The following is a 21,098-nucleotide window of genomic DNA, read 5'->3' as shown; positions in this document are numbered from 1 at the left end:
AATTTTACCAAGACAGATTGCATCAATACTTTTTCCCCCAAAAATTTTAGAACGGTGTTTTAAGCATTTATGTGAAACAATGTCATTATCAAAAAAAAAAAAAAAAAAAAAAATCAGACGTTTAAAACTACAATGATTTTTTATTTACACGAGCTCAGTTTAACTGTGTTTTTCACCAAACCGAGGGGGGGGGGGGATCTTTTTTTTTTTTTTACTTCCTTTTAAATAGTAGTTGTTTTCGCGAAAAAAATTTCACTCAAATAACGGCCTAAATTACCATTTGCTCACAACCGAATGAATGCTGAGTTCTTTTTTCGGTCCGACCGCACGTGCATATATACCTAAGAACGTATGAACGCCCGAAACATCCATTTTGACGATCCCCGAGTTAATTACCACAAGTTTTCTCGTGATGACTGTCTGTATGTGTGGTGTTACGTATGTTTGCATGTACGTAACTACTAATAACACAAAAACGGTATTCCGTAAAAAAAAATAGTATGTAGACTCCTAGTGTGGTCTAGTTGTGCAACTCCCCTTTTGGTTGCATTCGGACAGGAGTCTTTTAACGCCTTTTTGGGGACAATCAGTGTTAATTTCAATGCACACTCAAGTGATGTTATAATTTGGCGAACATTTGGCAATATGTCGCCCAGACTTTTCATTTATTTGAATTCAAATAAAGCGACGTTAGCTTGAAAAAAGAATAAAATATGATTCTCAATATCGGATGTTAAAGCATTCCATTTTTCAAAATGTAGACATCTAAAGAAGAAAAACGGTAATTAAAAGAGTTTATTTAAAGTTAATCATACTTGTTAGCATCGAAAAATCAAACCCTTATAATTTTCTCCCAAAATAAGTTAAACATCGCACCTCACCGTAAAAACGCAAATATTGACGAGCTGGTAAAATGATGAGAATATTTTCTAATCAAGTAATTATAAAGGTTCAACGCCAGACGCTAAGTGGTGATAATTTTGAAGTTGGTTACCCTATCTGAAGCGATCATATTTTTTCTCCTCCCTTACTATCCCTTTTCAGTTCTAAGTTCATTTCTCTGATATATATTATTATTGTTTATTGAATCATGAGCGGGGAGAAAAGTGCTTAACAAAGCCTTTTCAGAAAAGTTTACAACAACATCGCTGCTAATTAGCTGTGATAAAACAAACAAAATTATTTTAAACCAAACTTATTTTCAGCTGTTCATTTCTTCCCAAGAAACAAACAACAAGCATTATACTTGTTTAGCAGTAGCAATTATTTATCGCTTGCAGGAGCATCACAAGAGCGCCGATTTTTTTTTTTTTTTTGCAAAACTAACAGATTTTGCATAAGTTGATCCCTCTAATTAGACTTCAAAAAAGGTTCTAAAAATTATGTGTTATATACACGGAAATATGCGTTATTTTGCTTTCAGATTTGCTCTTTCAAGAAACAATTTGTGAAAGATCCGATCTTGTTTATTAGAATTTTGCGTGAAGGGTCCGTTTTGGTTGATCGGGATTTTGTGAAAGGTCCGTTTTGGTTGATCGGATTTTGTGAAGAGTCCGTTAACGGACCCAAATATCTTCTGGCCAGACCTCTGATTACAATGTGTGGCCTGTTTTAGAGTCGAAGGTCTACCCTAAACTACGCATAAGTTTGGACTCTCGAAACCAATTGCTTTATAGGAAATAAGATTGATTAAAGGCTTGATTAACTTGCATTAATCAAAGTTAGACAGTGTTTAAACATACAAGGAAGGGGTGGGGGTGTGGAGGAAATTGCATTAGAATTTAAGTAGGATAAAATTTCTAAGCACTTTTAGCTGAAAATTTCAACTTAAACTTCCTGAAAAGTTGAAAAAATTCATTTTTTCAACTTTTCCAACCTAATTAAGACAAAATTTGTATCAAGCCCCTGTAAAAAAGATGATAAACAAAAATGCCCTTGTAAAAAATAAATAAAATCCAGGAGTAGTTACCTACTAATTGGTTTTCATACTATCTAACGTTCATATTTATATATCTGAATAAAATATGGTATTTTTCACAATTGGCTCTATTTTAGAAAACCTGAAATTGATTCAAAAAGTATTAAAAAATTATTTTGGAATTAAATTTATATTATTTGGAAAAACTTAAATCGGAAAAAGTAAGTACAAACATTTTTTTTTTTTTTAATTTTTGCAGTGTACGGGATTGAAACAAAACGATCTATGCATTGTAACTTCAAACTGGAGTGGTTTAGCGGTGCATATGAAGGAAAATATGAGGTGATCTAAAGTTGTCACCACTATGAGCAAACTTTATACCACTATAAAAAATTCCCCCTCCCTTTGTGTGTAATTTAGAATTTTTTTCGAAGCGTCACTCTACAGCTGAGATTTAGGGTAATGTATGGATAAAGTCTCAACCTTTTTTGGCAAAGAGTAATGAAAATATGAAGAAAAATACACATAAAGTGGTCTAAGTTGTACGGTTTTACGGTACTCCATATACGCCGTGTACTCTCAAATATTTTTTAGACAGTATACCCCTCAAGTTTCAAATTTTCATATTATGACATACAGTGAAACCTGTGTAAGTTGACCACTTGCGGTGCAGTACTTTGGTAATCAACTTAGACAGGTGGTCAACTTATAAAGGGTGGTATTGATTTTTATTTATTTATTTATTTATTTGTCATTTCTTGCATCATGTATTCATTTTTTGACAAATTCACACTTACTCTCTCTATTTAACTCATTTTCATCGTTTAACATTACTTTGAAACAATAATTAAAAATGTTTTTTACTAAATTAGACACTGTAGTTTTAAAAATTCCATATGTGTCAGCTAATTTTTTCTTGCTTTCCCTTTTTTCAATAAATTTTAATATTTCATATTTTTTATCAACCTCAAGTTCAACCAACTTTCTTTTTGAAGCCATTTTATGTAAAACTTATAACACAAAGAGCAACAAGCTGGACTCTCATAGTTCATAAAGGCTGTTGAAAATGAAAATGTTCTATCTCTTAATCCCTTGCACCAGAAATAAACAACTTTACTCTTAAGCACAATTCCAGTGTTGCCACAAAATATTGCAAGTGGAAGAAAAGACTTAGTACTTTTATACTGACGCCTGTTTTAATTGAACAGAGTACAAAAGGCCATCTCAAATAGAACAAAAGAAAAACAGCTTAAAACACCATGTCATGCTTGAAAACGTTCGACCGAGAAATGCGGAGCAAGATAACTTTTTTGTGGAGCTACGGAGTTAAGCTATTTTAGCGGAGCAGTTGGCAATCCTGCATCAAAGCATTAAAATTATTCATAGAAAGCTTTAAAAATAATAAATAAAAATAAAATAATTTGCTTGATTAAGTTTTAAAAAATAAACCAAGTGGTCAACTTACAAAGGGTTTTTTACAATACTCCAAACCAAATTTGGTGTACATTAGTGGTCAAGATAGACAGGTGGTCAAGTTAGAGAGGTGGTCAAGTTACAGAGGTTTTCCTTCATTATATAAGATAGGACTAATTCCGCTCCCAACAAAAGCGGTCAACATAGGCAGGTGGTCAACTTACAAGGGTAGTCAACTTTACAGGTTTTACTGTACTATGTATATGATCACATACACATATTGTGCGTAACGGATTACTGGGAGTTACCCTCAGAAAAATTGATGGGAACATCACTGGACATGAAGTGTTTTTGGTTTTGACTTCATGGTAGCGTTTCAAAATAACAAAGAAAACGAAATACCCCTTTTGTATAAAACGAAAATTATCCACACATTCGAAAAAAAATTGCTGGACCTGGAAAATAGCTTAAGGAAAGCAATTAAATGCCGCAGAATTGACTAGGAGAGGCATTTCAAAAAATTAAGTGGCGGTAATACCAGCTATTTGAAAAGGCGGAATTCAGTCAAAAAAAAAAAAAAAAAAAAAAAAAAAAACCGAGAAAAGTTCAATTGTTGTGGTTTAAAGAATCTCGTGATTCTGTGAATTGAACGCGCGCTGCTGTTAACGATCAGTTTGAAAAGGAGAGGGCCGAAAAATAGTCTGAATGTTTGAAGTGGAAAACTTTTCTCCTTTATATGGATAGATTAAAAAACAAAAAGTATACGACTTAGCAAAGAATGATTTTTTCTAGTGACAGTGCAAGTGCCGATGAAGGCACTATTGAACAATGGAAAGAAGATTTGGCTACTTTTATAAGAGGATACACACACAGGGTCTCCGAGAGCCAAAGCGGGCGTCCACCTTTTCGATTTCGAGCCAAACTTCGAGTTCCCGACTGGGCTCGTATGGCCTCTCGTCGGCCCTGAGGATACAAAGCGATAAGCATCTCCCATTGTGACGGAATAACACTTTTTATAAACTGATGCGGGACAGAACCTTGACATTCAAGGGTCAAGAGCGGAAATTTTGTACAATTCGTGACGGACGCCTACCCTTAAAGGGGCCATTCATAAATTACGTAAGAATGATTTTGGCAATTTTTGATCCCCTCTCCCACTATGTAAGGGTACGTAAAATTTTTTAAACCTCTCCCTCCTATTCTTACGTAAGATTCCATTTCATTTTTCAAGATAATAAAATAACGAATCTTAGATCACTAAAATCGTTATTAAATTCACTTAAATTTTTTTCTGTAAAGAAATATTTACTAAAAAGCTGGAATTTAGACTGATTGTTTTTTCTAAATTTTTTTTGTATATGATGCGATACTAATCAAAAATAAAATATGCCATACAAAGTACAATTCTTTTTTTAACTTTACACTATTCATTGTTTGTAAGACAAATAAAAAATAGCTCATCCTAATGCGTTTTTACCTTCCAGACCAAATGAAATATCATTCTGCCAAACGACTTGACCGCGCGATTTCTAATGTAAAACATAAACTTGGAAAATATTACGTAAGAATGAGTTTAATCCCCCCTCCCTCCAAGTATGGTTATGTAGAGATTTTTCTAACCCCTTAGGACCCTTACGTAATTAATGAAGAGCCCCCTAATGCAATGAAATCCCGTTATAACAAATTTCAAGGGACCGCAGATTTTGTTTGCTGTAACGAAAATTTCTTTCGTTGCAAGGGAATTTATGAAATGTAATGGATTATAAATCGGAACTGAAAATGCTTTTCGTTTCAACGGATATTTCGTCGTACTGGTAGTCATTGTAACTCACTGTAGTATCACTAGCGCAGCTAGAATTGTCAACAGTCCTTATGTGTTAACTACCATCATATGAGAGGCAATATGGCTTAAAAATAAGGGCTGTGGCGGGGGTTGACCTACCAACCCTCAGACGCGCTGCGTAGCTGTATATTATGACGATTAATGTAATGATTTTCAAATTAACGATTATTTTGAGCGGTTTTCAACTTCTGTGCGTTTTGCAACGTTACCCTGCAGCCGATTATAAATGAGAGCATGTATGTGTTTACTTTTGTATGTGACTGCGATATTGTGCATTTTTTCAACTATAATTAGAAATTTATTTTTTTGAACAGGGAAGTCGAAAAGTAAGATTGACATAATAGAAATATTTTTTAATTTTTTTTTTTTTAAATCTCGAATTAGCAGACAAAGGTCTAGTAGATTTAAGGGCCATTCTATTATGACAGGTGTGATGCCCTCTTTAAGAGGTAATAAAACATAGTAAATAAACACCAAAAAAGTTTTTAAATTATGTTTAACGGTGAACGTGTCTGAATAATTAATCTTTCAGAGAGGAGGAAGGGTGCAATATGGTTGTTTCACTTCAATCAAAAGTACTACTTTTTGTTACTGAAATTGATAGCATAAGCAAAAAATAAATAAATAAATAAATAAATAAATAAAATAAAATAAAAAAAATAAATAAATAACATGGACCCAGAAAATACTTTCATTTTCCCAATAGTTATTTTTTAATTAATTTTTTGAAATGTCCGATTTTTCAAACAATGCGTGGTCTTGATGACGTCACAAAAGATGCACTTTGCCGCATCTTTCTACATGTTTTCACGTTATGACAATCAAGTAGCGCATTAAAATTGCGCTCTACACTTGCTATCAACCTTTCGTTATCAATGCACGTGAGTAAAGATGCGAATTAAATATTTTGTTCTGTGAATGGCAAAATTGAATGGCATTTCATCATTTGTGATGTCGCACGACAAAAGTGTAAACAATGAAAGCGCACCGATTTAAGTAATTTTTTAAATAATATTAAACTTAAATAAATTATTTAAAAAATGGTCAAATCTTACGTTTTTAAACACGCTCTTTCAAAAAAAAAAAATACTTTTAAAATTTTGGAAACGACCCCCATTTTTTGCAAAACAGAAAACTGGAGAAAAAAAAATGAATATTCTTACACAACGACTATTAAAGACTTCAGTTTTGAATCTGCTTGACATTCTTACAGATCAAATTCGTAGCGAAATTCCAACTGTTTTTGATATCATGCACGGTAGTGAGGGGGGGGGGGGCGGAGGAAATTTATTCTGTAACTCTCACTTTTTTCTCCCACTTTTATTCTTATTTCTCAAAACAAATACTAACCCAAATTTTGTATGGGATATTATAGTAATGAGAGAAAAAATAATACAAAAAATAGTAAACCAGTCTGTGAAACGTAGAAAAAGAACTCGTCACAGAAACCTTGACGGATGTTCTTCAAAACCGAAATAAATAAATAAAAATAAATAACGAAAGAAATAAGTAAATAAAAATTTCTCGTCCGCAGGGTTAATTTTTGGCTACATTTATGTCTACGTAAAGAGAACGAAAATAATAAATTGTTATTTCTTACATTTCTCCTCATTTTCTATTAATTTTTAAGAATTTGAGAAAAATGCTTTATTAAGCAATAAGAAAATGAACCAATAACATGATTTAAAATGTTTTTGATCATAATGTTTTAACATCGTTCGAAACACATGTGGCTTAATCTTCTGTTCCATTTAGAAACTGCTTTCGAAATGTTTAAAATGTTGTCCCATCCGTCAAACGTTTACCTCATACGTCAGACGTCACACTAAAATTTTACACAAAAATTTAACCAAATATTATTTCAAATATCAATGAACTAAATTAATTCTTTTATAAGTGAATTGACATTTTTTACAGCGTTTATAAGAAAAAGTTAGATTATAATTCTGTGATAAATTTAGCAGAAATAAGCATTGACAAAAAAAAAAAAAAAGATAAGAAAAGAAAAGCCCCACATAGAAAATAGTTTTCGGGGAAAAAATAGTCTTCGTATTTTATGTTGAGATCGAATGTTTCATCGAGAATGTTCTACTTCCAGCTGATACAGGTGAGTGTACATTTACTCAGTAAATTACTACTTTTATGGGTTTTCTGAGAACTTTTTCTTCGATTTCTTGATTCCAGACAAAGAAAGGGCGCGGAAGCCCTTGCTCCGACCGGCAACTTCCGGGGGCTGCAAAGTCACACTATTTCTCTGTGTGTGTGTGTTTTTTACTTCCTTTTACAAAAAAGGAAGTATTGTATTCGCGAAAAAATTTTCACTCAAAAATCGCCCTTAATTTCCATTTTGCTCACCCCCAAATGAATGTTGAGTTTTTTTTTCGATTCGACCACATGCGGAAAAGTGCCTAAGAATGTATAGACACGCGAAATATCCATTTTGACCATCACCGAGGGTAATTACAACGACTTTTCTCGTGACGTCTGTATGTATGTGCGTATGTGTGTATGTGCGTATGTGCGTATGTATCTCGCATAACTCAAAAATGGTATGTCCTAGAAAGTTGAAATTTGGTACATAGACTCGTAGTGGGGTCTAGTTGTGCACCTCCCCTTTTGGTTGCTTTCGGATGTTCCTAAGGGGGTCTTTTGCACCTTTTTGGGGGGAAATCATTGTTAATTTCGATGTAAAAAGTGGCGTTATAATTTGTCGGACACTTGGCGATATATCGCCAGTCTTTTGGTCGCCAAGTTTTGTCGCCAACTTGGCGACAAATTTGGCGGAGTTTTTTTTTTTTTTTTTTGGTTTCAATTTGGCCATTGTTGGTGATATTTAGAGAATAAATATTGAATCACATTAAAATAGCGAATAATGGGGAAATGACATTAAATTGGAGTAAAAGGAAGTCATGTGATTCACACATCAGCTCGTTTTAAACATTTTTTTGTTCAGCTTAAAGGGTGATGGGTAAGGGCGTCAGTTTCGAGATTTTCTACGTCTTGATCAAAGATCCTGCACTGGAAAAATATTATGCTTCGAGTCGTATTATTTATTTTTTTTTAAAATTCTATAACTAAAAACATTTTGCATTTTTACTGTTTTTCACGTTTTCTTTAGTTAGCACATGAATTGTCGTCAAATGTTTTAACTAACTGTAGGGCGAGTCGGTGGTAGTAGTTATGCCGCCCCTCCACCCTCCACCAAGATAAACGTTTTCATTAAAACAGATAAATGTATCGTATCGATAAATGAATGCTGCCAGAAAATTTTTTTTGGGTTTTGAAACCACCAAACTTGACAAGAGCCAAAAGTATTATTTAATACTTAAGCTCAATTTAGATTATTAAATACCAAGCGTGATTTTTTTATTTTTTAAAGAAATCATACAATTCGGAAAAAATTGAAATTTTAATACTTTTAGCATCCTACTCACACATCAGAAATTTATTTTCCAACTTTCTTTTTGTTTCGTTTATAGAGCGTTTTATGTTCCGTATCCAACTTTCCCACATGAAAACACTAACTTTGATAACGCAAGCTGTAAAATAATTTAATTTCCCTGAACACAAAAGCATTGATTCGCCGATTTTCTCACTAAAACTTTCGTATACACAGAACAAAGAATAAGTATATTAATATTATTCTTAAGTCCTTTTTTTTCTCTCAATCAAATTTTAAGCGAAATTTCTTTTGTTATATATGTACTTCATTTCCCCCTCTTTTACCATCTTCCTTATATATATATATATATATATATATATATATATATATATATATATATTACCCCGACACCCAACATGATGAATCTTATTTTTCGGCAACACTTAAGTTCCAACTTTTATTAACAACGATTTTTTAATATCACTTCTTGGTATAGCGATAAACAATGGAGGTGGTGCATCCTAAGAAATATACATATTAAGTCTATAAGCATACTTATTTTCATCTGTAATCTTAATTCAAAAGGAGAATAAAACTTGAATATGTAAATATAAATAATACGGGAAGTTTTTTTTTTTTATATTACTGAAGATCTGCTGTGCGACTCGTATGCAACATGCAGTGTTTCCAAGACTTTTTAACTTTATTTTTTTTTCAGCGGAAAATGTTTTTCGGACATTGCGCTGTTTAAAATAATTTGGATGCTCTGGTTGAAAACAGAAAAATTTGAAACAGTTGTAAAACAAATCCCTCGAAAAAAAGATCGGTTTTGATGATTTTTAAAATATTTTTAGGGGAGAATACTTACACGAGTCTTTCAACTTGATACAAATGTTCATACTTTTGAAATTTTCAACCTCTCTAGTCCCTCAGAAGAATGTTAATGGCTGATATAATGCTCATTTGCTCAGCGCTTAATTTGCAGTTTGCACGAGAGCTCACAAGAGCCTGTTTAACTACATGTAAATGTTGCTATTTTAGACAAAATTCAGTCCATTTACGAGCAAAAATGTGATCTGAGGACTATAGAACTCCTCTACTTTTCTTCCTAGAAATTAAACCCTGCCTTGCCCGCTAAAAAAATAATGGCTATGAAACTGTCGAAAATTGGAAAAATTTGAGGGGCGCTATCTCCAAAAAAAAAGGGGGGGGGGAGAGCTGAAGCAGGCAATTGGTGGTTATAATTGAATTCAGGGGTTCATTTTACATAACATTGCAGATATTATTGCAAATTAATCGATCGTCTCCACTTTCAACAAGCGAAACTTTCAGAAAAACATCAGAATTCCCAATTTTTGAGGTAAGTTTAAAGAGGAAGAAAAGAAAAATACATTTTATGTATGTAGTTATATTACAGGCAATGTATGAAATCCGGCATTCTATACATTATCAGAGCCGCATTCTACAGAAGGCTGAAGTGTCAAATTTATATTAATCTTTAAAAATCAAGCACAAACAGCCACAATCCTGGAGCAAATAATTAATTATAGCGAAAAAATAATCCAGCTTATGAAATTTTTCTACGCAATCATTTCAAATAACTCCGCGCGAGAAACAATCTTTCTAGACAACTTACCGTGCACGCGGAAAGATGCGAACATTCCGTTGTTTGTCCCCTAAAAAAATAAAGGGCATAAACAAGACGGCACTGAAAATTCTGGGCGAGATCCGTCGCCAAGATTGGCGTGTTGTGTTGTGATGCTGAGCGGTGACGCAATAACTGAAGCAAAGAGAAGGCAGGATGGGAAGATTTGACACCGGGTTTTTGTTACGCAACCACGAGACGCAGTTGAACGACTTCCGAACAACGCAAGGTGTGTGTGTGTGTCTGTGTGTATACCAGCATGCTGAGTTCCGGAATACCTGTTCAATGAAGAGGGAAATTCAAGGGCTAATGTTTAGTTTAGAACAAATGATTTCTTTAAAACATTTTTTCAGAACTATATCTAGTTCCGTTTAGTCAAAAAGCTCTGTCTCATTTCACATTTGCTCAAAATACATCGATAGAATATTTAAGGCAATTTAGTTAAAACTCATGCAAAAAAAAAAAAAAAAACCCTAATAGTAAGTGTTTATATAAACAATAAATTCATTTCACGAACGATATGTAAACAAAGCAACAACGCACTCCGGCACATTAACGCACATTAAAATGAATTGAGTTATAACCGGCGGTTGGAAAAGAATGAACTATACAGTTGCTCTCAAAAGTGTTCGTACACTTTGAAATTTTTTAGTAAAACCAAAATAACGCGAAACTTAATTCGAATATGAAGTCCAATATTTTTTCACATCATTCCTACGTCATTCTAAATAAAACCCTGTAGTTTTTTCAAAATATTGATGGATCTTGTTTTTGGAATGGGTCAAAAAACGAAGAGACAGAGAAATAATACGCCACAAAAGTCATCGTACACGCAAATATTTTCGAATAAATTCATGATTAAAATTATCATATGTCACTTTTTTTATTATTTTTGCATTGTGTTGACCCTTAAAAGTCATTTGGCTTTAATTTTTTGTTTATTTATTCCCAGATATTTTGCTTATTACTTTAAAATGGCTGGCAATCGTAAAAAACCACAAACACCATTCGAAATTTGAATTTTTTTCTCACAGTAGAGGTAAATTGGTTTGAAATGTCTCTAAATTAGTAATTTATTCTTTACAGTAAATTGCTTGATAAAATGCTTTGAAGAAAAAAAAACGGGCCGAAAACAAGGTAAGAAAAGGTCAACCGGCGAAGTTGACAAAGCGTGTTTGGTGATTTATAGTTAAAAAAATAATGAAAAATACACTTTTGAGTGCAGTAACCTCTTCCCGCAGAAATTTTCTTGGCCGTGCGAAAAACAGAAAGCTTACGCTTTCCGTCGCAAAATCAATGATAATTAAGCTCAAACCATTTTGAATTACGTCCTACTTACAGATAAAAATAAGTTCAACATTTGTGGTTAAATTGTTATATAATTGTGAATAGAAGAAAAAATTAGGAACTTAATCTTAAGAACTTAGTTGGACCAGTTAATCAGGACGGTGAAGGTGTTCTTATGTGAGGGTGCATATCAGCATCAGGACTTGGTAGTTTGGAATTTTTTGAAGAAATAATGAATCATGCTGTTCATTTAAATATTTTAAAAACCAATTTTAAACTCTTAGTTAAAAGTTTGGTTACTGGAAACAACTTTGTTTTTTATCAAGATAACGATTTGAAGCACATGGTTTTCAAAAATTCTAGTGCCTCAAAAACTGTCCTAAAGTTTAGAAAATACCCCTTTAATCTCCAGATTTGAACTTAATGAAACATATTTAGAGATATCTGGAGGCTAGATTACGAAAATACGGCTTTGAAACGAAAATAGAGCTAGAAACAGTAAAACTCGTGAAGTGTGGTTGATTACTTACTCAGAAATTACTCAAAAAAAAAAAAAAAAGAATAAAATCTATTACCAGACGCTTAAAAGGTGTTGTTGATACTGCATAATATTCTATTAAAGAATTACTTAATGAAAAGTTAGATTATTCAATAATATAGACATTTTTTAAAGTGTACGAAGACTTTTGAGATAAAATTTCCGGCGCTTTTTGGTTTTTGATTTTTAAAAAGTTGTTTTAATATTGTTGGAAAAAATTTAACGTAGTTCTGTTGAAAATTGATCATAGACCTTATAATTAAATACCTATTCCGAAATATTAATTATAACCAGTGGATAGGGTCATATTTCATTGAAAATCGTAGATGTACGAACACTTTTGGGAGTCACTATATGTGATTTCAGTGAAAATTAAGACACGAAATAATTGTTGTAGAACCTAATGTGAAAAATACAACATGAAATCCAGTCCTATAAACATTCAGCCCCAGGCATTGATTTGCATTTTAACATCTTGAATTCAAATTTTGTTTTTCGCAATCACGAATTGCGATAGAGCCCTAGTCGTTGAGTTTCTTGGGTTTATAAATGATTCCTATCGCAATTATAAAACATGATTCGAATTCAAGATTTCAAAATTAAAATTAATGTCAGGCGCTGAATGCTATTTGTTGTGAACTGGATGCTGTTTTTGTCTACAGTCGATTGCGTTAAGTCGATCTGGTCAGGTTTACAAACGAAGTCGATTCCGGGGGACACGGACACCACCGTCCAGGAGTTACACTCAAGCGAGAATTTTTTTCTCTCAAAAACATAGCTCAAAACAGCCTTAAAATATTCACACCAAAACAATCCCCATAGTGTTACCCAACTCATGGACCATTATATCTATTGCCTATCTCTCGGTAAGTGTATTCAACATTTAGTCTTTACTTTTTACGTAGCTGTTAAGTCAGGGTAGCCAGTTTTGTATAAACATGCACCCTCGTGTACCTTGAACCACTGGATCAAGGTACAATATAGGTTGTAGTGATTGTTTTTTATTTTATTTTTTTAGGTAGGATTTCATCATGCCTCGAAGTAAAACTGGAATCAAGAAGGATCCAGTAAATGTTGAGGCATTGCAAAATGCTATTGAAGCAGTAAGAAGTAATGATCCTGACAAAAAAAAAAAAAAAAAAAAAGACTTTTAGTAGAGAAGCCGAAATGTATTCAAAGTGAGCAGGTCAACCATTACTAGGCATTTAAGAAAGTTGAATGAAAGTGGGTCAAATAAACTTGAATACAACGTAGGTTATGCAGTTAGGCAAGTACAAGAGGTCTGACTCAAGGTACACGAGCATCATGTACCATGGACCAAATTACATAAAATTTGAAAAATATACAAAAATAGAAAAATATTTTTTTATAATCCGAAATATTTTTTTTATTTATGCAAAAAGGTTTGAAGTTAAGCTTTAATAACTAAAAACCATAAAAATTACACATTCTTTTTTTGAAAACCAAAAAGTTTTAAAAGTGGTCCAAGGTACAAATCTCTCCTACTCTCAAACTTTTTTTAGACACAAAGCATATACTCTCAAGCTTCAAAATCTTTCATATTATGACATAGTATGTATATGATCGCATACACATATTGTGCGTAATGGATTACTGGGAGTATACCATCAGAAAAATTGATGGGAACATCACTGATCCCCACCACTCCACCTATGGGGAAGTACGACGATGGGAAGTGAGTTATAAGACAGGTGCCCTTCATTTTAAAAAGGATTTATCTCCCAAATTGAGATTTTGGAAAAAGATTCTACTGGGCGACAAATGTTTTCAATTATCCACATTCATGATGCTTCATTATTCTATAGAACATCAAAAGAACGATTTCAGACTAGCTATTTTATAGACTGTTTTCAAAAGAATATTGCAAAGTAACGCTTGTCGGCTGAACTAAATTTGACAATATTGAGAATAAAGGGAAAACTTTCATATTGTTGAAAGAAATAACAAATATCAAGATGATAATTCAGTGCGATTTTGAACATAGTCATACTAATATGTACATCGAACTAGACAAGAGAAGGATAGAAAAAAAAAAGATTTTCCATGGAGGATGTATTTGATGAATATAGTTTCATATACATGTAAAACTTTTGCTTGTTATCTAAGTTTGTTATTTTTTGTATTTTTTTTTTTCATTTTTTTTTTTTTACGCCAGACTTTATTATTTCACTAAAACAAGACGAGAGGAAGAGTAAAATATACGATGTAATTTCTTAAGATAATGAATTTATGAATACGGACTTCACTAATTATTTTTGTCACTTTGTAATATTTTTTATTATCATATGAGCCGCTCAGAAGCCAAATGCGGTTAAGTCCATTTTTTTGATATTTTCTGATTTTCGGAAATTTTGATTAAATTAATAATAATCTTCTTAGTTATTAAATGATTTACTTGTTGGTTACTTTTTCTAGGTTGGACAGCCCTTTTTTTTTAATAGCTTATGAATATATTGTATAATAATTTCAGAAGCCATTGTGAATAAGTCCACCTTTCATAAATTTTTTTTTTAATTAACTTTGAAATGAAAATTAAATTAGTCTTCTTTCGATATTGTTGGCAACACTGAAAAACAAGAAATTCATAGTAACTATAGCCGTTAACGTCCATTATAATTGTTTGAGTTTTATGCATGTGCGTCAGAACACAAAAATATTACGTTGAAGTGTTTGCGAAAATTGTGTTATCAAAAACATTAAATAAATTTTCTTTAATAACTGTAAAAACTCTGACTTTTTAAAATAATAAAAAAGATTTATTGTAAGGGAATAAAAACTAAAAATGTCAATGTAAATAGAACACAGTGAAAGTGATACGATATTTCATTCTAATTCAAGGAGAGTTAACCATATTGATTCTGATACATAGTCAGGTAACGAAGATATAGAAAATAATCAAAATAACGGAAAAGTTGGTAGAAAACGCAGCAGGAATCCTGGCTGAATTGGAAAGGTCAAACCCAAGCATCATTAAGCTCAAACATAATTTTGACGAGGATGATACCTTTCATGCAATTCATATAAAAAAAAAAGCAAAAATAGGTAGGCCAGTAAATTAAAAAAATATAATTCAACCTATATTATATCCTAATGGCAGAAAAATTTCAAGAGAAACAAAAAAAGACATATGTTTATTAAAGTATATACCTCCAATTAAACACGACTTTTACAGGACATTAAGGACAACACGTAGAGATCAAAATTTACATTTAAATAACTCGGAAGAAGATGATGTTTGTTATGATGAATAAACTTAAAACTTATGACAATAAATGTTATTTTATTTTTTTACATAAATTTCATATCTTTTTCAGCTGCCAAAAGGTATAAGTCCTAAACTTTTTAAGATGCTGTCATTATTTCAATAAATATTTACGTTTTTATTTACACATCCTGTACATATCTTGTTTTTTGCAGAGTTTACACCTCTAAAAAAGTCTTTATACACTTTTTTAATTAAATTAATAAACCAAGAATTTTAAAAACTAAAGAATGAAAAAACATTAATTTTCTCAATTTTTGTGTTTTGGACTTAACCGCATTGGCTTCTGAGCGGCTCATATATCAGTTTGAAACAAATCTATTTCACTTGATTTACATTTTCACCACTATAAACTAGTCTTTCGAAATATTTATTGCAGAAAAGGCATTAGTCCAAAAAAAAAATAATAATAATTTCAGTGACGAAATGAAACGTAATTTAAGGTGAGGTAATGATCCTACTTGTGGCTAGATTAGTCATAAAAATTTTCGTGGAATTTAGTTCATTTCTGAATAACATAATCACTTTTTACTGTTTCCTGAAAAAATGCATTAGTTGGACATATGCTCTTTCTGAAATAATCGATTCAGTTGAGCTTTGTCTTGTAATTGTTATGTGTAAGTGTCCAATCAATGTTTTAACTAAAACCGTATGAGACTCGCTTGCATTGGGTTGTTTCCTATTTTTCAAAAATATTTTTTTCTGAAATAGCATAGCCGAAAACAGGGGAAGAGTCACTTTTTTCATAATTTTGGTGAATTTTCTCTTAAAAAATAATCTTAATACAGTCGACGCTCATTATAACGACCACACATTATAAAGACCATTCCATTATAACAACCAGTGGTAAAAGCCCAAACTTTGTCCCTATGAACTTCATGTTAATTTGCTTTCGGTATAACGACCGTTATATATCTTCTAATCCAATACAACGACCGAATTCTGCGGACACTATTTCCGGTGTTTTTTCCAATAACGCAAATTTGTAGTTTGAAATGTCCTTCATTATTGTTTACGGACAGCTGCATGTAGTCTTCAGTGTTCAATCCAACTTTGAGAGGAGGTGGGAGTGGAGTGGGATTACTACTCAAAACAGCACAGAAGAAATAAAGGGAGAATAAAGTGAAACTTCCGGATTCCGAAGTAAAAGGGGTTGACACATTTTATGTTAGTTTGGTGTTTGATCACGTGGTTTTTAAGATTTTTACAGTTTTGCATCTCTCTGAAGCAGCATGGAATAAAGCCTCAGAAAAGACCATCAAGAATTGCTTTCATCATGTTGATTTTGAAAAGCAAAAGGAATTGGAATCTACTGCTGAAATGCAAAAGCAACTTTCTGAAGTCAGGCAATCCAAGATGAAAATTTCAATGAAGAAGATGAAATGCTGCAAAATGTTTTTAAGAAAATGAAACTCGATGAAGCGTTAAACTAAAACAATTATGCTAACATCGATTCTGATTTAGAATGTGTCGAGCATCTGTCAGAAGATTAACTATTTCTCGATACTGTGCACAAAAAAATAAATTAATATATCATGATCAGATGAAAAAGGAATTGAGATTAAAGTTTCTAGTGTGAAAAGTTTGGAATGCTCAAGGAACTTTTAAATGTTCTTTCAAAGGCACACTACTTATCATCTATAACTGAAATGGAAAATCGTGTTTTGCAAAAATCATGTGCGTTAAAAAGGCAAACAAGTGTTTCTGATTTTATCTTCAGAAAATAAATGATTTTTAAGTATGATTTTTAAGTAAATGCTTTTTAAGTATGTAATCAGTTTTTTCCCATATTTTTTACTTTAAAATCTGTCATAATATTTTTCACCCATTATTAAAAAAAAAAATGTCTATGATAAAAAATACTTTTGGAATTTAACTGGAATCTTTCAAAAAATGCAAACTTTATTGGAGAAACGTAACATGCATGATGCATGCATATATGTTTTTTAACTTCTACCTCTTATAACGACCACTCATTATAAAGACCTTTTCCTCTAGGACGAAGATGGTCGTTATATCGAGCATCGACTGTACTGTTCAGGCGTTGTTTTTATTTTCGCTGCTGATGTCACAAGTAAGTCGCTAGAGTTATCAGAATAAAGTTTATGGACATTGCCAAACTTCGCCAAATGAATATTTTATTCAACTAATTGCTCGCAGTCAAAAATCACTAAAAAGCGATATCTTGCCAAAAAAAAGACAAACATGCTCTCCGATTCAAGATGGATTTCAACACTTGTGACGTCACACGATGAAATATTTTGTTTCAGGAAATTGGCATAAAAAATTAGTTAAAAAGTAGACGCTGAAAAAATAAAAATATTTTCTGACTCCATGTCATTTGTTTTGCTTATTCTATCAATTTCAATGACTAAAAGTAGTTCTTTTGACTGAAGGAAACAACCCCATTGACGCACAACGTGGGGACAATTTCCCGCGTTGTAACTCCTTACATTGTAAGTCAAAAAATTACAATCACAAGCAAGAAAAATCTATCTTGCTGGTTACGGCTCGCAAAGCAATCCATTCCGACTTTACTTACCCCCTTAGTATCAAAAAGCGCTTTAAAAGATGTTGATTTCAATGAAAGAACTACAGAAATGCAAGATTCGTCATCTTACCCTCCTCAACACTGCAAAGTAACCACCAACCAATAACAAAAAAAAAAAAGAAAAGAAAACCCTGAAATATTGCATAAAGCCATATTTCTAGCTTAACAGTTCAGATTTCTGGGCAATTTCGAACATCTTAAAATAAATAAATAAAACATAAAAAAAGAATTAAAAATATATAATTGAAAAAAGAAAAAAAGCAAAGACATAGTAACACACGAACTAATGTAAAATAAAGCGGAATCGGCAAACTTTTCCTATCAATTTCTAAAAGTAAAGATAAACTAAAATCAAGACATACCATACACATAGCAATAATCAGAAGAACAATTTCTTCAGCTAAAGCAAGAAAGAGGCAAAAAGTAGCTCATTTCAAATTTACAACTAAATTTAAGTTGAACCAAAACATCTTATCAGTCAGAAACAAAAATTTACTACTGCTGCTGCTTGCACGTTCAGATAAAACGAAAAACAACTCCTCAAGGTTTTTCTCGAACAATGGATTGAAATATAAGGCTCATAATGAAACGCACCCATAATTTATGTTGTCACGATTTCAAAAGGTTGAATCCAATAAAGTTCAGGTCAACGATTAAAACTCATTTTAAATGAAGGATTCTCCCACACAGTATACAGAAGGTACTATTACAAGAAGCAGGGGTGAAAGATTAGATTCTAAGTAAAAATAATACATAAAAAAGAAAGAAAGAAAGAGAATGATACTTTAGAAACAAATAGCTACAATGTAATTGAAATTGACGAGTACAAAGCACTTTGGGACAAAACGTTTGGTGTTAGTGGATGATTAAAAAGACTATACACATATAATTTTAAATGGTTCACAAATCCCATTTTAGCAACTTCTATGAGAAACCAAACAATGAAAATTGAGTGATGTAGCAGTTAGCACGTAAAATTGTATGAAATATTGAAAATATGAATATGTGTATTACAAAGCCATTTTTCAAGCTTGTTGAATTGCAAAATTGTCTGACAAAAATGAAAAACCCAAAGACGATGTAATTTCTAACAGAAAAACGTGCTAAAAATCTAAGGCAAGTATTGTCCGTTTTTCATAAGAAGGCACTTGACTCCTTCCTCGGCACGTGGTATCCAATGATTCTATTTCGCTATTTTTTGCAGAAAGTATATTCGGATCATAGCATTTTGTTGTAAAAGCAGCGGTTTTTAAAATGTAAGAATAACTAAAATGACAACAGACAAGTGAAGCAAGTGATGTAAGGACACTAAGACTTTTTTGCACATTTAAATGCACGCCCAAGTTGAGGCTGTCTGGTTGTCTCCTTTAGAAGCGCGTGGATTGCGTACCGATCACCTCCGCGTAAAATGGAACTGTGCGTTCAAGGGGGCGTGGCAAAATTCCTTCTCGTGATGAACGGACAACACCGTCAGAGAAACTCTTACTAATAATCATGCCGACTCCAAAGTTTGTATAAAAATGTGTTTTAGCTGGAAGCAGAGCTCTCAAAAATATTCCATTCTTTCCACTAACATAAATAAAAATAACTTAAAAATTGCGTTTGTAGAGTCTGCACGGCGAAAAATTTCGAAGAACTTACAAACTCGCTCCTTTTTTTTTTTACCCTCGACGAAAACGGCTTGTAAGTGCATTTTTGGCCTAAAATTTAGAAAACTTTTCAGGGAGAGCATCTACAGTCCTCTCCCCCCTCCTCTCCTTTAAATCTCAAAATATGAAGTAAAATAGAACTTAAGACTGCAATACCAAAAAAATTTCCAAGGACAGTCCCTTACCCTCATCGTTCCCCATCAGCAAAGGTAGCCTAAAATACGTATTTAGGACCACTTTGAAAAACTTCTGAGGGAGAATCCTGGAATTCTTTCCGTTTCCCAAACGTTGCAGTCAAAGATAACAGAACATTACGTTTTTAAGATAGAAAGTTTTAATAAAAATTTTAATAACGATTTCCCCCTCCTATCAATTAATGTCTTTTAAGATAGCATGAAATTCTATTTGTGGAACTTCATTTTTGGAAACATTTTGAGAGTGGGTTCTTGTCCCTAACCCATTTCCTAACGTCACCATAGCTTTGCATTTCGTTTTCAGAAATTTCCGTTGGAGGTCCCTTAAACACTTCCCTCCCACAGACAGCCTACTACTGACTTAGGTTTCGGAAAAGATTAAAGGATAGAATTGCTCCTCTTTCCTCAGAGTTACCAAACTCAATGCTAGAGATGGGAACGGTCGGGGGGGGGGGAGATGGAAATTTTGGGGAAATTATTTGACCACACATGAGAGAAATCCCCCTGAATAGAAACTAAGATACACAAGCAGGCAATGTTTGGATTTTAGTAAGGAAAGACTGATGTCCCACCCATACCTTTTGAAGAATAAAGGATGCATTGCTGCATTGAAAACCGCGCATAAATGCAAATCTGGACGATGCCCCCCCCCCCCCCCCCCCCAGGTGGCCAACCCTTGGTATTTTGGTTTTGTTCACATGAACATTTCTTAAATCCTTGACCTCTAAATAAAGTTAAGTATCCAGCAATCTCATGCAGATTCAGCCTGGAACTGGTTTGGTAAATGGTAGTAAAGGGAGGTGATAGGGAGCAAAATGTGCTCGTTGTAAGGTCACCCTTTTACTAAAACAGTTCAGGGAATTGATCAACCTCGTACTTACTTTAAGAGAAATTCTCCATAGAATTGTAATATAACATGTGTGAATTAATCATCTACTTTAGAGATTTAATTGAATATCTTTTCATAGTCTCCCTGAGGCATATATAATATTCAATGATAACAAAAGATGGCAACCTCAATACTTGAAACTCTAATAATACCCTTTTGCTTGTGATTCAAGTTTTTTTTTTTTTTTTTCAGATTGTCTATTCTGAGAAAGCACTTGGAGCATTAGGAGGGGGTTAAGAGAAGGTGGAGGGAGGAGGCCAGCAGGGCCCGACTAAAATATTGGGGTGCCTAGGCCAAACTTTTTTTGAAGGTCTTCTGTAGTCAAACCATACAATATTAGTCATTGGCTTAAACAATATCAGCCATTTGGGGTCCTAGGCCTCAGCCTAGTAGGTCTATTCTGTAATCAGACCATGGAGCAATCAGGAATGGTCTACTTCGAAATAAATTCAATGAACTTACTCTGAACAAAATTTAAATATTTTTAAACAACAATTTGTAAATTA

The 21,098-nt window shown here is 32.8% G+C and overlaps 1 protein-coding gene across 3 annotated transcripts in view; it reads right to left on the bottom strand.

The window, feature by feature from the left end:
• LOC129232274 (protein tyrosine phosphatase type IVA 3-like) overlaps nucleotides 1–21,098 on the bottom strand; it is a 76,657-nt gene that overhangs the window by 45,000 nt on the left and 10,559 nt on the right. The window contains exon 1 of one of the 3 annotated variants that reach the window (XM_054866473.1): nucleotides 18,223–18,241. The exons of 1 other annotated variant lie outside the window; for it this stretch is intronic. The gene's annotated coding sequence lies outside the window, so the exon portion shown is untranslated. Of the gene's footprint in view, nucleotides 1–10,192; nucleotides 10,276–18,222; nucleotides 18,242–21,098 lie in introns of those variants that run through there. One more of the 3 variants, XM_054866467.1, reaches the window with a different exon arrangement.

This window comes from Uloborus diversus, chromosome 1 (genome assembly GCF_026930045.1).
Source record: "Uloborus diversus isolate 005 chromosome 1, Udiv.v.3.1, whole genome shotgun sequence".
NCBI lineage: Eukaryota > Metazoa > Arthropoda > Arachnida > Araneae > Uloboridae > Uloborus > Uloborus diversus.
Note: the sequence above shows the minus strand (reverse complement) of the source record. Positions and strands in the feature narration are given on the sequence as shown.